This window comes from Ochlerotatus camptorhynchus, unplaced genomic scaffold (assembly GCF_037179485.1).
Source record: "Ochlerotatus camptorhynchus isolate MF236.1 unplaced genomic scaffold, CSIRO-AGI_Acam_v1.1 ptg000082l, whole genome shotgun sequence".
NCBI classification, from domain to species: domain Eukaryota; kingdom Metazoa; phylum Arthropoda; class Insecta; order Diptera; family Culicidae; genus Ochlerotatus; species Ochlerotatus camptorhynchus.
This window is the reverse complement of record NW_027040572.1, coordinates 1,304,659-1,316,720: the sequence shown is the minus strand read 5'-3', so window position 1 is coordinate 1,316,720 and position 12,062 is coordinate 1,304,659.

Here is a 12,062-nt window from a genome sequence, read left to right as displayed (position 1 = left end):
ATTTTTCAGTGGGAGTGGCAATACTCATTGATGAGTGATTTATCGTACCCATTTATTAGTAACTGTTAGCAGCTAATGATTAATTGATTTACCTATTTTAGAATTACCTATACTTCACATCAGAACCACATTTCCTTCAATTACTACTCCGTCGCAGCACACACCTTATATGGATCGCTAACCTTTATTTAGTTTCAGCATTTTCGACATTATAATCAAAAGGTGAGTTTTAAAAGTATAATTACCATGCATATAGATAAGTTAATGTACCAGAACCTGGACGGACACGAGCCTACCCAGGGGAGGACCCGGATACGACCACCCATGTGTGTCTAGAGTATCGCACGAGCTGACGAGTGCAACGGGAAGGACAGTAGGTGTATAGACTAGGGGGTTGGTCCCTAGATAAGCCTTCTTAGCGGAAGGCACAGCCTATGCACTGAACAATTACAATTACAATTTTAGCAAAAGTGGAATGCCAAACTCCTCGAGCATGTGTGCGTGTCAATAACGCAATCGTTTCTACGCTAATCTTTTTAATAAGAACCAGAGATGTTTGTGCATGTTACATGTTATAACTGATGTTATCTTTGGAAACCTTAACCAGCAATACTTTTACTGTTTCAGTGCCTGGTTTTTACGATTATATCAGGTTCTTGTTTTAAACGTTCCCAAGAACTCGTAACATTACTGAAGAAAGTTTTAAATCAGTCCAGAAAATTTAACATTTTCGGAAGCTAGTCTATCTATCTTTGAGTGATTCAACATTTTCCCAACTGAGCTCAAGCTTTTCTGAAGATATTAAATATGCTATGAGCTGAATCCACGGATCCAGTGTTTCCAATTTTTTCGAAGTGGTTTATAGCTTTTGTAAAGTTCAGTACTTTTCGAATTTATTCTGTACGTGGTATTTTTTTCCGAAATGGTCCATTACTTTCTAAAGTGATCCTAAGCTTTCTCATGTTATTCAGTACGTTCTGAAGTAATTCAAAGTGATTCCAAACTTTCCTAATGTAATGTAATGTCTGTACAGACAGATCTCGTTTTTGGAAACGTAACTACAGTGCACTCTCTACAACTCGAGTTATAGAATTATCGAGTTAGGAACTGTTCATAAACTACGTAGACAAGTTGGGGGGGTTGAGAATTATCCACGACCCATACAAATTAAAAAAAAATTATGAACTATTGTTTACGCAGGGAGAGGGGGGGTCAAGAATGCCAAAAAACTGTCTACGTAGTTTATGAATAGCCCCTTATAGAATAACAATCCCATACAAATTCGTTATCGCAGTAGTCATGGCTCATTTTTATTAGGGTTATATAACTCGATATCTAATTAGTGGACATCAAGTTGTGGAGAGTTGACTGTACTTCATCTATGTTGCCAAAATCGAGACCTTTTTCGATGTGTCACGATGTGGCTTAGCGATAAGAACCAATGCTCCGTTAAGTGAATCCTGTTGAAAAACTATTGAAAAATTCGTGGAAGAGAGGACGATCTCTCGGTATTTTACGGTCTAAATGACCTACATTTGGAAGCGTCCAGCGCTGTTATTGCCTATCGTAAAGTATGAGATCACCAGTTTTTACACATTGCAGATGCATGCTAGTCCAACGCATCATTTGTTTCTTCTCTGTCAGGTGATCTGGTAATAACGGAGTAGAAACCGCGAGCAGTTAATCATTCTCAAGCTCAATTATGTCTGTACTATCTGATGTGAGTCAGTACTTTCTCAAGTTTTTCTGCAGTAATTTAGTTTTTTTTTTTTTAAACTGACTCCGAGATTTTCTAAAGTGTTTCAGAAGAGATTTTGAACATTTTTTAAAGAGATTCCGATTTTTCTGAAGTGATTAAATATGTGCTGAAGGGATTCCAAACTGTTCTGAAGTGATTAAGTTATTACGAAGTGATTCAGCTTTTGAAGAAGTGATTGTAAACTTGATAGAATTGATACAGTACTTTCCAAAGTTTTGTGAAGTTGTTCAGTTCTTTCCGTAATTATTTAGTTTTTATGGAAGCGATTACAAAAAGTTCAGGAAAGATTAAGTATTTTCAAAGGGATTCACAAAATTTCTTAAGTCATTCAAAACTATCCGATAATTTCAGAGCTTTTATGAAGTGATTCAGTACTTTCGGAAGTGATTACAAACTATCTGAAATTATTCAGTACTTTTCGGAGTGACTCCAAAAATTTATGAAGTGATTCAGTACTTTATAAAATGATTCAGTGCTTTCCGAAGTGGTTATGAACATTCTGAAGCGATTAAGTAGTTCAAAAGTGATTCCTAACGTTCCTGGAGTGATTAAGTACTTCCTAACTGATTCAATTATTTTCGAAGTAATTCCGTTCTTGCGGAAATGACTGCAAACTTTTTGCCTGAAGATATTCAGTATTTGCCGAAGTGATTCCGAATATTTCTGAAGTAATTTCCTAAGTGATTCAATATTTTCAAAGTGAACTTTCCGCAATGATTCAGTAAGTTTCAAAGTGATTTCGAATATTTATTGAATGTTTCCGATCTTTTCTGAAGTTATTCAGTATTTTGTGAGTGACTCTTAACATTTCAGACTGAAGTGATTTCAAACTGTTCTGAATCGATTCAGTACGTTCAGAAGTGAATCCGAACATTTCTTAAGGGGTTACGCCTACCTGCAAGACCGAAAAAAAGCGAAAGTTTGGATTTTTTTCTCGAAAACGGCGCAACATATTGAAAATCGGTTTTCTGCCGTTTATTGAATACATATTAAATGGTACATTTATCAGTCGATGCTGTAAAAACGAGGTCCTGGTGCCCCGCATGGCTGCTCCCCGTGGACGATGTTCTAAAAAACGCTTTTTGCGGTGCCAACTGCGGTTTGTGATGTAATCATCTGAAATAAAAAAAAAACCATGCCAGGGGCGCGAGCAAGTTCAAATTTTATATTTTTTTAAGATTTTCGCTATTCATTTTAAATTGAACGATTTTAATCATTTTAAACAAGGGGCGCAAGTCATTTCAAATACATCCTTTTTTAAATGTTTTCCAGAATGAATTTGTCAGGGGCGCAAAGCATTTCAAATTTTACGAATTTGATAATTTTTCTCTGAAATTTTCTACCAAGGGCGCATGTTATTTCGGTTTAAAGCTAAGTAAACGTCGACTTACCCGCGACTACCCACAACCACAACACTGTTGTGCGGTCTTCAAAAAATGCAAAAAAGATAATTGAAAAAAAAAAATCAAATTTATACCGAAAAAGTGATAGGAAATTTAAAACAGAGTAAATCTTTCTCTAATGAACTCGATAAAGCCATATTGAATCACTTTTTCATACATTTAAAACACGTAAACATTTCACGTAAGAACAAACACACTCACACAAGCGCACATACACGTTTGACGTGAAAATGTTGTTACTTTCATAATCAGGTCCTGTAAACATAGCATGATATGTTTGTCAATTTTACGCTATCATGTAAGTTGAAGCAATCGAAGCAGCTTCTAGGTTGTTTTTTTTTGCGTGGGCTGTTAATCACTTTTTCACGTGGCAGCAACGTAGTGATCTTTTGAGTGTAGGAATTATCAGGATTTTTTACATGAACTTATCTTAAAATTGTACTAATAATTGTTGAAGCGATGTCGCAGCGCCTCATTGTCGTTATAGCGTCACTGCGCGTCAAAGCGCCGCCGCGGGTCAAAGCGTCGCTGCGATTTGAGTCGCCACTGCGATTTGAGGCGCCGCCGTGATTTGAAGCGTCGCCGCGATTTGAAGCGTCGCCGCGATTTGAAGCGCCGCTTCGATTTGGGGCGCCGCCTTATTTTGAGGCCCCGCTTCGATTTGAGGCGCCGCTTCGATTTGACGCGCCGCCTTATTTTGACGCGCCGCCTTATTTTGAGGCGCCGCTGCAATTTGAGGCGCCGCCTTATTTTGAGGCGCCGCTTCGATTTGAGGCGCCGCTTCGATTTGACGCGCCGCCTTATTTTGACGCGCCGCTTCGATTTGAGGCGCCGCTTCGATTTGACGCGCCGCCTTATTTTGACGCGCTGCCTTATTTTGACGCGCCGCCTCATTTTGAGGCGCCGCTTCGATTTGAAGCGCCGCTTCGATTTGGGGCGCCGCCTTATTTTGAGGCGCCGCTTCGATTTGAGGCGCCGCTTCGATTTGACGCGCCGCCTTATTTTGAGGCGCCGCTTCGATTTGAAGCGCCGCTTCGATTTGGGGCGCCGCCTTATTTTGAGGCGCCGCTTCGATTTGAGGCGCCGCTTCGATTTGACGCGCCGCCTTATTTTGACGCGCTGCCTTATTTTGACGCGCCGCCTCATTTTGAGGCGCCGCTTCGATTTGAAGCGCCGCTTCGATTTGGGGCGCCGCCTTATTTTGAGGCGCCGCTTCGATTTGAGGCGCCGCTTCGATTTGACGCGCCGCCTTATTTTGACGCGCCGCCTTATTTTGAGGCGCCGCTGCAATTTGAGGCGCCGCCTTATTTTGAGGCGCCGCTTCGATTTGAGGCGCCGCTTCGATTTGAGGCGCCGCTTCGATTTGAGGCGCCGCTTCAATTTGACGCGCCGCCTTATTTTGAGGCGCCGCTTCGATTTGAAGCGCCGCTTCGATTTGACGCGCCGCCTCATTTTGACGCGCCGCCTTATTTTGAGGCGCCGCTTCGATTTGAGGCGCCGCTTCGATTTGACGCGCCGCCTTATTTTGACGCGCTGCCTTATTTTGACGCGCTGCCTTATTTTGACGCGCCGCCTCATTTTGAGGCGCCGCTTCGATTTGAGGCGCCGCTTCGATTTGAAGCGCTGCTTCGATTTGAGGCACCGCTTCGATTTGGCGCGCCGCCTCATTTTGACGCGCCGCTTCCAGGGTAGATGCCACGGAGCGTCGGTGGAGCGTCGGCGGAGGGTCGGCGGAGCGTCGGCGGAGCGTCAGCGGAGCGTCGGCGGAGCATCGGCGGAGCATTGGCGGAGCGTCGGCGGACTGTCGACGGGCGTCGGCTGGCGTCGGTATGTGTCTGCGGGCCGTCTCTTTTTTTTTTTTGAGGTAATCACGTTAACGTCGGTGGGGCGTCGCGGGGGAGTCTTTCAGAATTACTATGCTTCACTGCTGTTTCTCGCGACGGTTGTGGTGGTGTTCCAGTGGGCCGGCAAGATCGCCCAGTGGTTGATTTCCTTTGAACTTTGATGAACTTCATAATATGCCACGAATTGAAAGTAGATATGATTTTCTTTGATTTCCGATTTACGTTCTGTATAAGCAAAACGGTTTTAAAAAAAATTTACATGCTTAAATAGAAATTTTCCGGTTAATACTAATGTTTTATATTAATCACATAATGTTATACAAGGTGAGTGAAAATTCACCAAATGGAACACAGTCTTAGACTCTGAACCATTTGGTGGATTATTTTAATGAAGTAATAATATTTTAATATTTGATTGTTAGCGGAATGCTTAAATAAAACAGCAAAAAAGGGGTTATCTTCCATTTATTTCCACTTAAATAATTTTGGTATCCATGACAGATACGTATTTCGACTACAATGCTGCAGTCTTCCCTGCTAACTGTGGTTATTTCTGACCACCAATAAGTTAAATTTTGGCAACCGTGACTTAGTTTTGTTCGTAAACCGGTTGACCTACAGCACAGGAATTTTCGAACATAGAAAATAACTTTCGAACTGTCTCTTTTCATCACGAGTTAAATTTAACTCGGCATATGTTTCACATCCTCAATGATAATCTCTATTTCTGCATGTTAATCAGCAGTTTCTAATCAGAAACCATGTGCATTACATTGAAACCAAGTCAGATTAATTATCTAAAAGTATTTTAATTTTAAATCCAAATTTGCAATTCATATTCAAGATATACAAACGAAGCAAACCAACTACTAAACCATCTGGCACCCCTGTATTTATTTTGTGTTTATCAACAAAGTGAGTCAGATATTGAATTGCTTGCGGGTTTGTTTTTATAAATTATCTGACTATTGATATTAACTGCGATTGCGGACTGGCTAGTTACAGGAACTAGTTCAACGTGTAAGTAGGAACACACATCGAATTATTAAATGGCGGAACGGATCAGCTGCTAGAGGCCCAGCGACTAAATAGCTGGACGCGCATTGTGGTGGCCTTGCCGGTTTTTTTCCTTTATTTGTTTTCCGTCGATCTTGTTTTCGTGCTGAGCACCTATGCTACCGACGCCAGGGAGATAGCTCCTACACCAGGACTCTACCTATCGACCCATCAACTCATGAACCGGAGACCTACGGCTTTACTTCCCACCGAAGGAAGGCGTGATCAGAGATGTTATGCCTCAGAACATCCCGGCAGCGGCGACTGGGATTGAAACTGCTGGGGTGAGAGGTAATCACGCTTACCACCACACACCGGCGCTGCTATCTTCTTCTTCTTCTTCTTAATCTTATTCTTCTCCTACATCTTTTTAGTATCCAGCTTTCCATGCTCGGTAATTGCGGCCTGTTTGTATAAATAAATGTATCCTTCACTGTGCTTTTTGACACTAACTGGAGGGCGTATGTTGTTCCATTTTCTACTGTTCCTGCGAGAGGGAAAGGGAAGGGGTTGAAATTCGAACATCCAGATAGTGTCAAAAAGTACAGTGAAGGATACCTTTTTCGTAACTTTTAGTTTTCGGATTAGAAAAATCATCGGTTGCAGGACAGTGTTACCGATTTATATTGGATAATCCAAAGCTATGTTGATCATTATAACATTAAATTTTCAATAACAAATGATAAAACAATCTTATTCAAATGTCGTAATAATACCTCTGACCAAGGAAAAATGATTTATACAGTTTTCATAAAAGTTGACGATACAAATACTTTTTTTTTTTTTTTTTTTGATTATAGTCACTTTAACGCTCTTGGGTCATTCGTGACTTGTCCGGGGGTGAGATTTGAACTCGTGACTTTGGCGTGAGAGGTAGGGTAACCAACTTGAATTGGACCCCTACATATTTTGGACCCTTTTCATATATTTTCCTCGCTTACTGTCTAGTTTCTTCAAATTCATCTGGGTTGATGTTGTAATTACATTCTTTCAATTACTTGCTATGTCTCAAGATCATTAGTTCACCTCAAATTGCTTACAATTGCTCAATTTATGCAGTTTTAGAAAATGTTATCGGAAAAGTTTCATGTTTCGACGTTTGTCAAGAGGAATCGGCGTTAGTGTACTTGTTTTAAATTTGGTCTAAAATATACAATTCAATGATTTTTTTTAATCAAATCAGTTTATCTGACTTTGGAAGATGTATTTCACGTGTTTATAAAGATTTCACCTTAAGATTTTACTTAAAAAGTATTAAATAAAAAGGGTCCAAAAAAGATCGTAAAAAAATGCTACCAACTTATTTTGGACACTTATCAAATGAGAATCATCAAAAGAGCGACAAAAAAAATTCCGGTTGGTCGATCGTGCTATTATCTCAGATTTCTGATTAAATTGGTAAGTAAATCAATCAAAATTATATGAATTCATTGTTTTTAAATATATTTCTTGTTTATCAGGCGATTCAAAATGGGAAAAACGGCAAAACACGTAGAGTGGTCCACTCTGAGTTTTCCTAGTTTTCCTAGTTCCTAGTTTTCCACAAAAGTTTTCCTATCTCCCAAACGCATTTAGCTAAGGGGCTGTTCATAAACTACGTAGACGCTTTAGGGGGGTGGGAGCGCTTGGCAGATGTCTACGGTCCATACATTTTTTTAAATTTTGTGTGTTGAGACTGTCTTCTACGGAAGGGGGGGGGGGGGTTGAAATCTCTCAAAAACCGTCTACGTAGTTTATGAACAGCCCATACAAAAAATAATATGGACTGCAAGCATAGAGTCAGGTCTCCGTATTAAGATTTACTTCTGAATGAGTTTTTTTATTGGTATGATCAGTTGTGTCCTTATGTTATATTATATTTCCTCCGTTACTCGCGCCATCTTTTGTAACACGAGTACTCACGCGTTGTACTTTGTACAACAGTGTGAGTTTTCCATTTCCATTTTGCAGCCGAGCTACCAATAGATCTGAAATCAACGAGTATTCCTCAAAAAACTTGCTTTTAACTAAACAAGCTAAATATTTATTACAGTTAACCCCCAAAATATGCGGATAATAGAGAAAATGTAAATGGAAACCGCGTAAATGGTATCCATACTACGAGGGTTCTGACTTAATTGGTTACAACATGGAATATCTCGAGATCCTGACCAGATAGAAAGTTACTGTCTTCGCCAAAGTAGTTCTAGAGATCATAACCTTTTTGCTGGTGGACAGTAGCTCAAAATTTACTCACTACATAGCGCTAGTATACATGTGAAGTTCTCGCATGTGATATATCTCGAAATCCTGACCAGATAGAAAGTTACTGTCTTCGAAAAAGTTGTTCAGGAGTTCAAAGCCTATAGTTCAGAATTTTTTCACTATATGGTGCTAGCATATAGGGTAAATTATGGCTTCGGCACCTGTTGACTGTTTTCGGCAACCGAAATTGAAACGTTATTTTCACTCTATTTTCCCATCAAAACTCTTCGCTGAATGTATTAAGCCGATTCCTTACCTTTTCAGCTTCAATCGAATTACATTTTTACGACTGTGCAATCCTGTTATGCCATATTTTTCTTTAAATGAAATATACACACTACAAAATACGGCTGATTTCGAGTTGCCGATAATAGAACAGCTGGTTAACACGCAGTTCAAATGGAAAGGGTGCCGAAGAAAAAGAGACTGCCGACAATAGTCACACTCACCTGAGAAGTTTGGAGCGTTGTAAAAACATGTTCAACCCGTTTTGATCAATTCTGTCGATTGGAATTGGTAGAACAGCAAGCAGCAGATAAATGTCAACAAACAAACTTGTCATGTATGTGTGTGACGCTGAGAAATCGCTAATAGAAGTTCGGACGCTGCTTAGATTGACGAGAATACGTAAATTCCCCTACGTGAAATTCTCATATAAAATATCTCGAAATCCTGATCATATAAAAAGTTACTGTCTTCGGCAAAGTTGTTCAGGAAGTCAAGGCCTTTTTGCTGGTGGACTTAAGTTCAGAGTTTTCTCACTTTGCAACGCTAGTATACATGAGGAATTCTCGCATATAAAACATCTCTAGATCCTGACCAGACAGAAAGTTACTGTCTTCGGCAAAGTTGTTCAGGATGTTAGGATCTTTTCGTTGGTGTACAGTAATTCAGAATTTTCCCTTTACGTGGCACTAGTATGCGGGTCATTCAGAGATATTTTATATGCAAGGATTTCACGTGTCTTTCAACGTCACCTAGTGAGAAAATTATGTACTTTCCATCAACGATAGGGTTTGATCTCCTGGACAACTTTGCCGATTACAGTACATTTTTTGCAGGTCTTGAGATATATCATATGCGAGAATTGCACGTATATACTAGTACCATGAAGTGAAATATTCTGAACTACCGTCCACTAGCCAAAAGGCCTTGATCCCCTGAACAACTTTGCCCAAGACAGTAACATTCTATCTTGTCATGCTCTCTAGATATTTTATATGAGAGAATTTAACGTGTATACTAGAACTACATAGTGAGAAAATTCTGAACTATTCTACACCAAGCAATAGGCTATACAAACGCCACGTGGTGAGAAAATTCTGAACTACTGTCTACCAGTCGAAAAGTCTTGACCCCTCGAACAAGTTTGCCCAATACAGTAACTTTCTAGCTGGTCAAGAACTCGAGCTATTATATATGCGAGAATTACACTTATATACTAGCGCCTCGTAGTGTGAAATTTCTGAACTACTCCACCAACGAAAAGAGCTTGACTTCCTGAACAACTTTGCTGAAGGCATTTACTTTCTATCTGGTCAGGATCTAGAGATATTTTATACACGAGAATTTCACATGTATACTGGCACCACGAAGTGAGATAATTCTGAACTATTGTACACTAAGAAATAGGCTTTGACCTCCTGAACAACTTTGCCGAAGACAGTAACTTTCTATCTGGTCAGGATCTCGAGATATTTCATGTTGTAACCAATTAAGTCAATCCCACGTAGTATGGACACCGTTTATGCGGTTTCCATTTACATTTTCTCTATTATCCGCATTTTGGGGGTTAATTGTAATCAAAGTTTAGCTTTTTTAGTTCAAAACAAGTTTTTTGAGGAATATAAATTGGTTTCAGATCGATTGGCAGCAACAAAATGGCAATGGAAAACTCATATGTGTTGTACAAAGTACAACAGCGCGAGTAACGGGGGGTTAACTTTTATACATACCGTAAAACGGGGTGTAATTGATCAGCGGGGCAAAATTGATCGCTGAAATTTCTCGTGATATTTTTTCATGTGTAACATGTTTTTCGTTACTAAGCGTACGAATGTATCTTTGTATACATTGTAAAAATATTATGCATAAGTACAATATTGGGTATACTCAGCGATCAAATTCACCCCGCTGATCAATTTCACCCCGTTTTACGGCACCTTCTTTGAAAATTTTCCCACCTAGACGGACCTAACAAATGCGAGATAGGAAGAAGTGACCGTCGTAATTAATTTTAGGCTCATAGGTTGAAAGAACTTCAGCATGTCCAAAATATATTCGTTCCCATTCAGTGTGTCCAAAATATATTATGGACACTGTCCAAAATCAAGTGGAAGGGTCCAAAATATGTGAATATCATGATGTGAAAAGAATTATTTTTCGAGTATATATCAATAAATAAAACATCTAGTGACATTTTACATCCAAGATGAGTAGCTTTCGAACACAACCGCATGTAAATTGCATAATAATAATAAACAAATAATATTATTTTGACATAAACGTGATCTCACTTCCTCTAGGGGTCCAAAATCAGTTGGTTACCCTATTGATGCTAATCACTACGCCGGGGTCGCCCCCGATACAAATAATAATGAGGAAAGGAATTCCGCTTTTCCTTTTCCCAAGTCCTTTTCCTCTCCTTCCCTTCCCTTCTTCTCTTTTCAGAAAGCGAGTAATGGCGCTATAACCATATGCCATATAGGGCTAGGACAAGAGTTAGTGCTCAGGTCCCAACCGCTAGAAGAAAATGGTAGCGAGCAAGGGCGCTATAACCTAGGCGAATACAGCATTCCCTCCGTATAGGTTACGTCCGCACACCGCTCTCTGTTGTCCTTCGACTGAGGTCGGCTGGATCGATTGAGGAATGGCAGTGGGTTGGCGGTGCCGTCCACGCTTGTACGGAGGGAGGACTGTACGCTCGAACACAAGGGGTAAATACCTGTGTTCCATCCCAGGAGATCGGACAACCAAGGAGTGTACATTAACTTTCTTAGCTCTGTCACTCCCAACGATTTATATAGCCTATTTTCAAATCCTGCATACGGAGCGGTTGGTACGGTATGTCCCCGCTCTTTGATTACCTGTGGATTAAATGTTAACCACTGTCTATACTTATTAAGTAGACATGGTAAACATTCACTTCCACAAAAATTAACTAAACGCTACACAGTAGGCCTGGCCGCTTTATTGTTTGTTTCACATCCTTGATGTGCAGCAGGCATTAATAATGACAAGAAAAATGATAGATGTATCATTTTCCAGGATTCTTTCAAGTACTGGCTGTGTATGTGTAGACTAGACTAGACTAGACTAGACCCACAGCATCATGCATTTCTAATTACAGAATGTTCGAAAGTCCCTACTGCCAGTTAACGATTTTCCTGTTTTCTGTTACAAACTTAGTTCTTGAAATTACTATATATAAACGCTTTTTAACATTTTTGTTAAACGGGGTAGCTTTGATAGTTTTTTGAAGTATATTAAATTATTGCTTACAACATTTAATGCTGAGCGACACCGGTGGTGTAACGGTAACCGTGATTGCCTCTCACCCCAGCAAGCCTGGGTTCAATCCCAGTCGACGCAGTCGGGATGTTCTTAGGCATAAAATCTTTGATCACTCCTTCGGCAAGTAAAGCCGTTGGTCCCTGATTCATGAGTTGATGGGTCGATAGGTAGGGTCCAGGTGTGGGAGTTGTCACCCTGGTGTCGGTAGCATTGGTATGGAAAACAAATCAAGAAAAAACTACA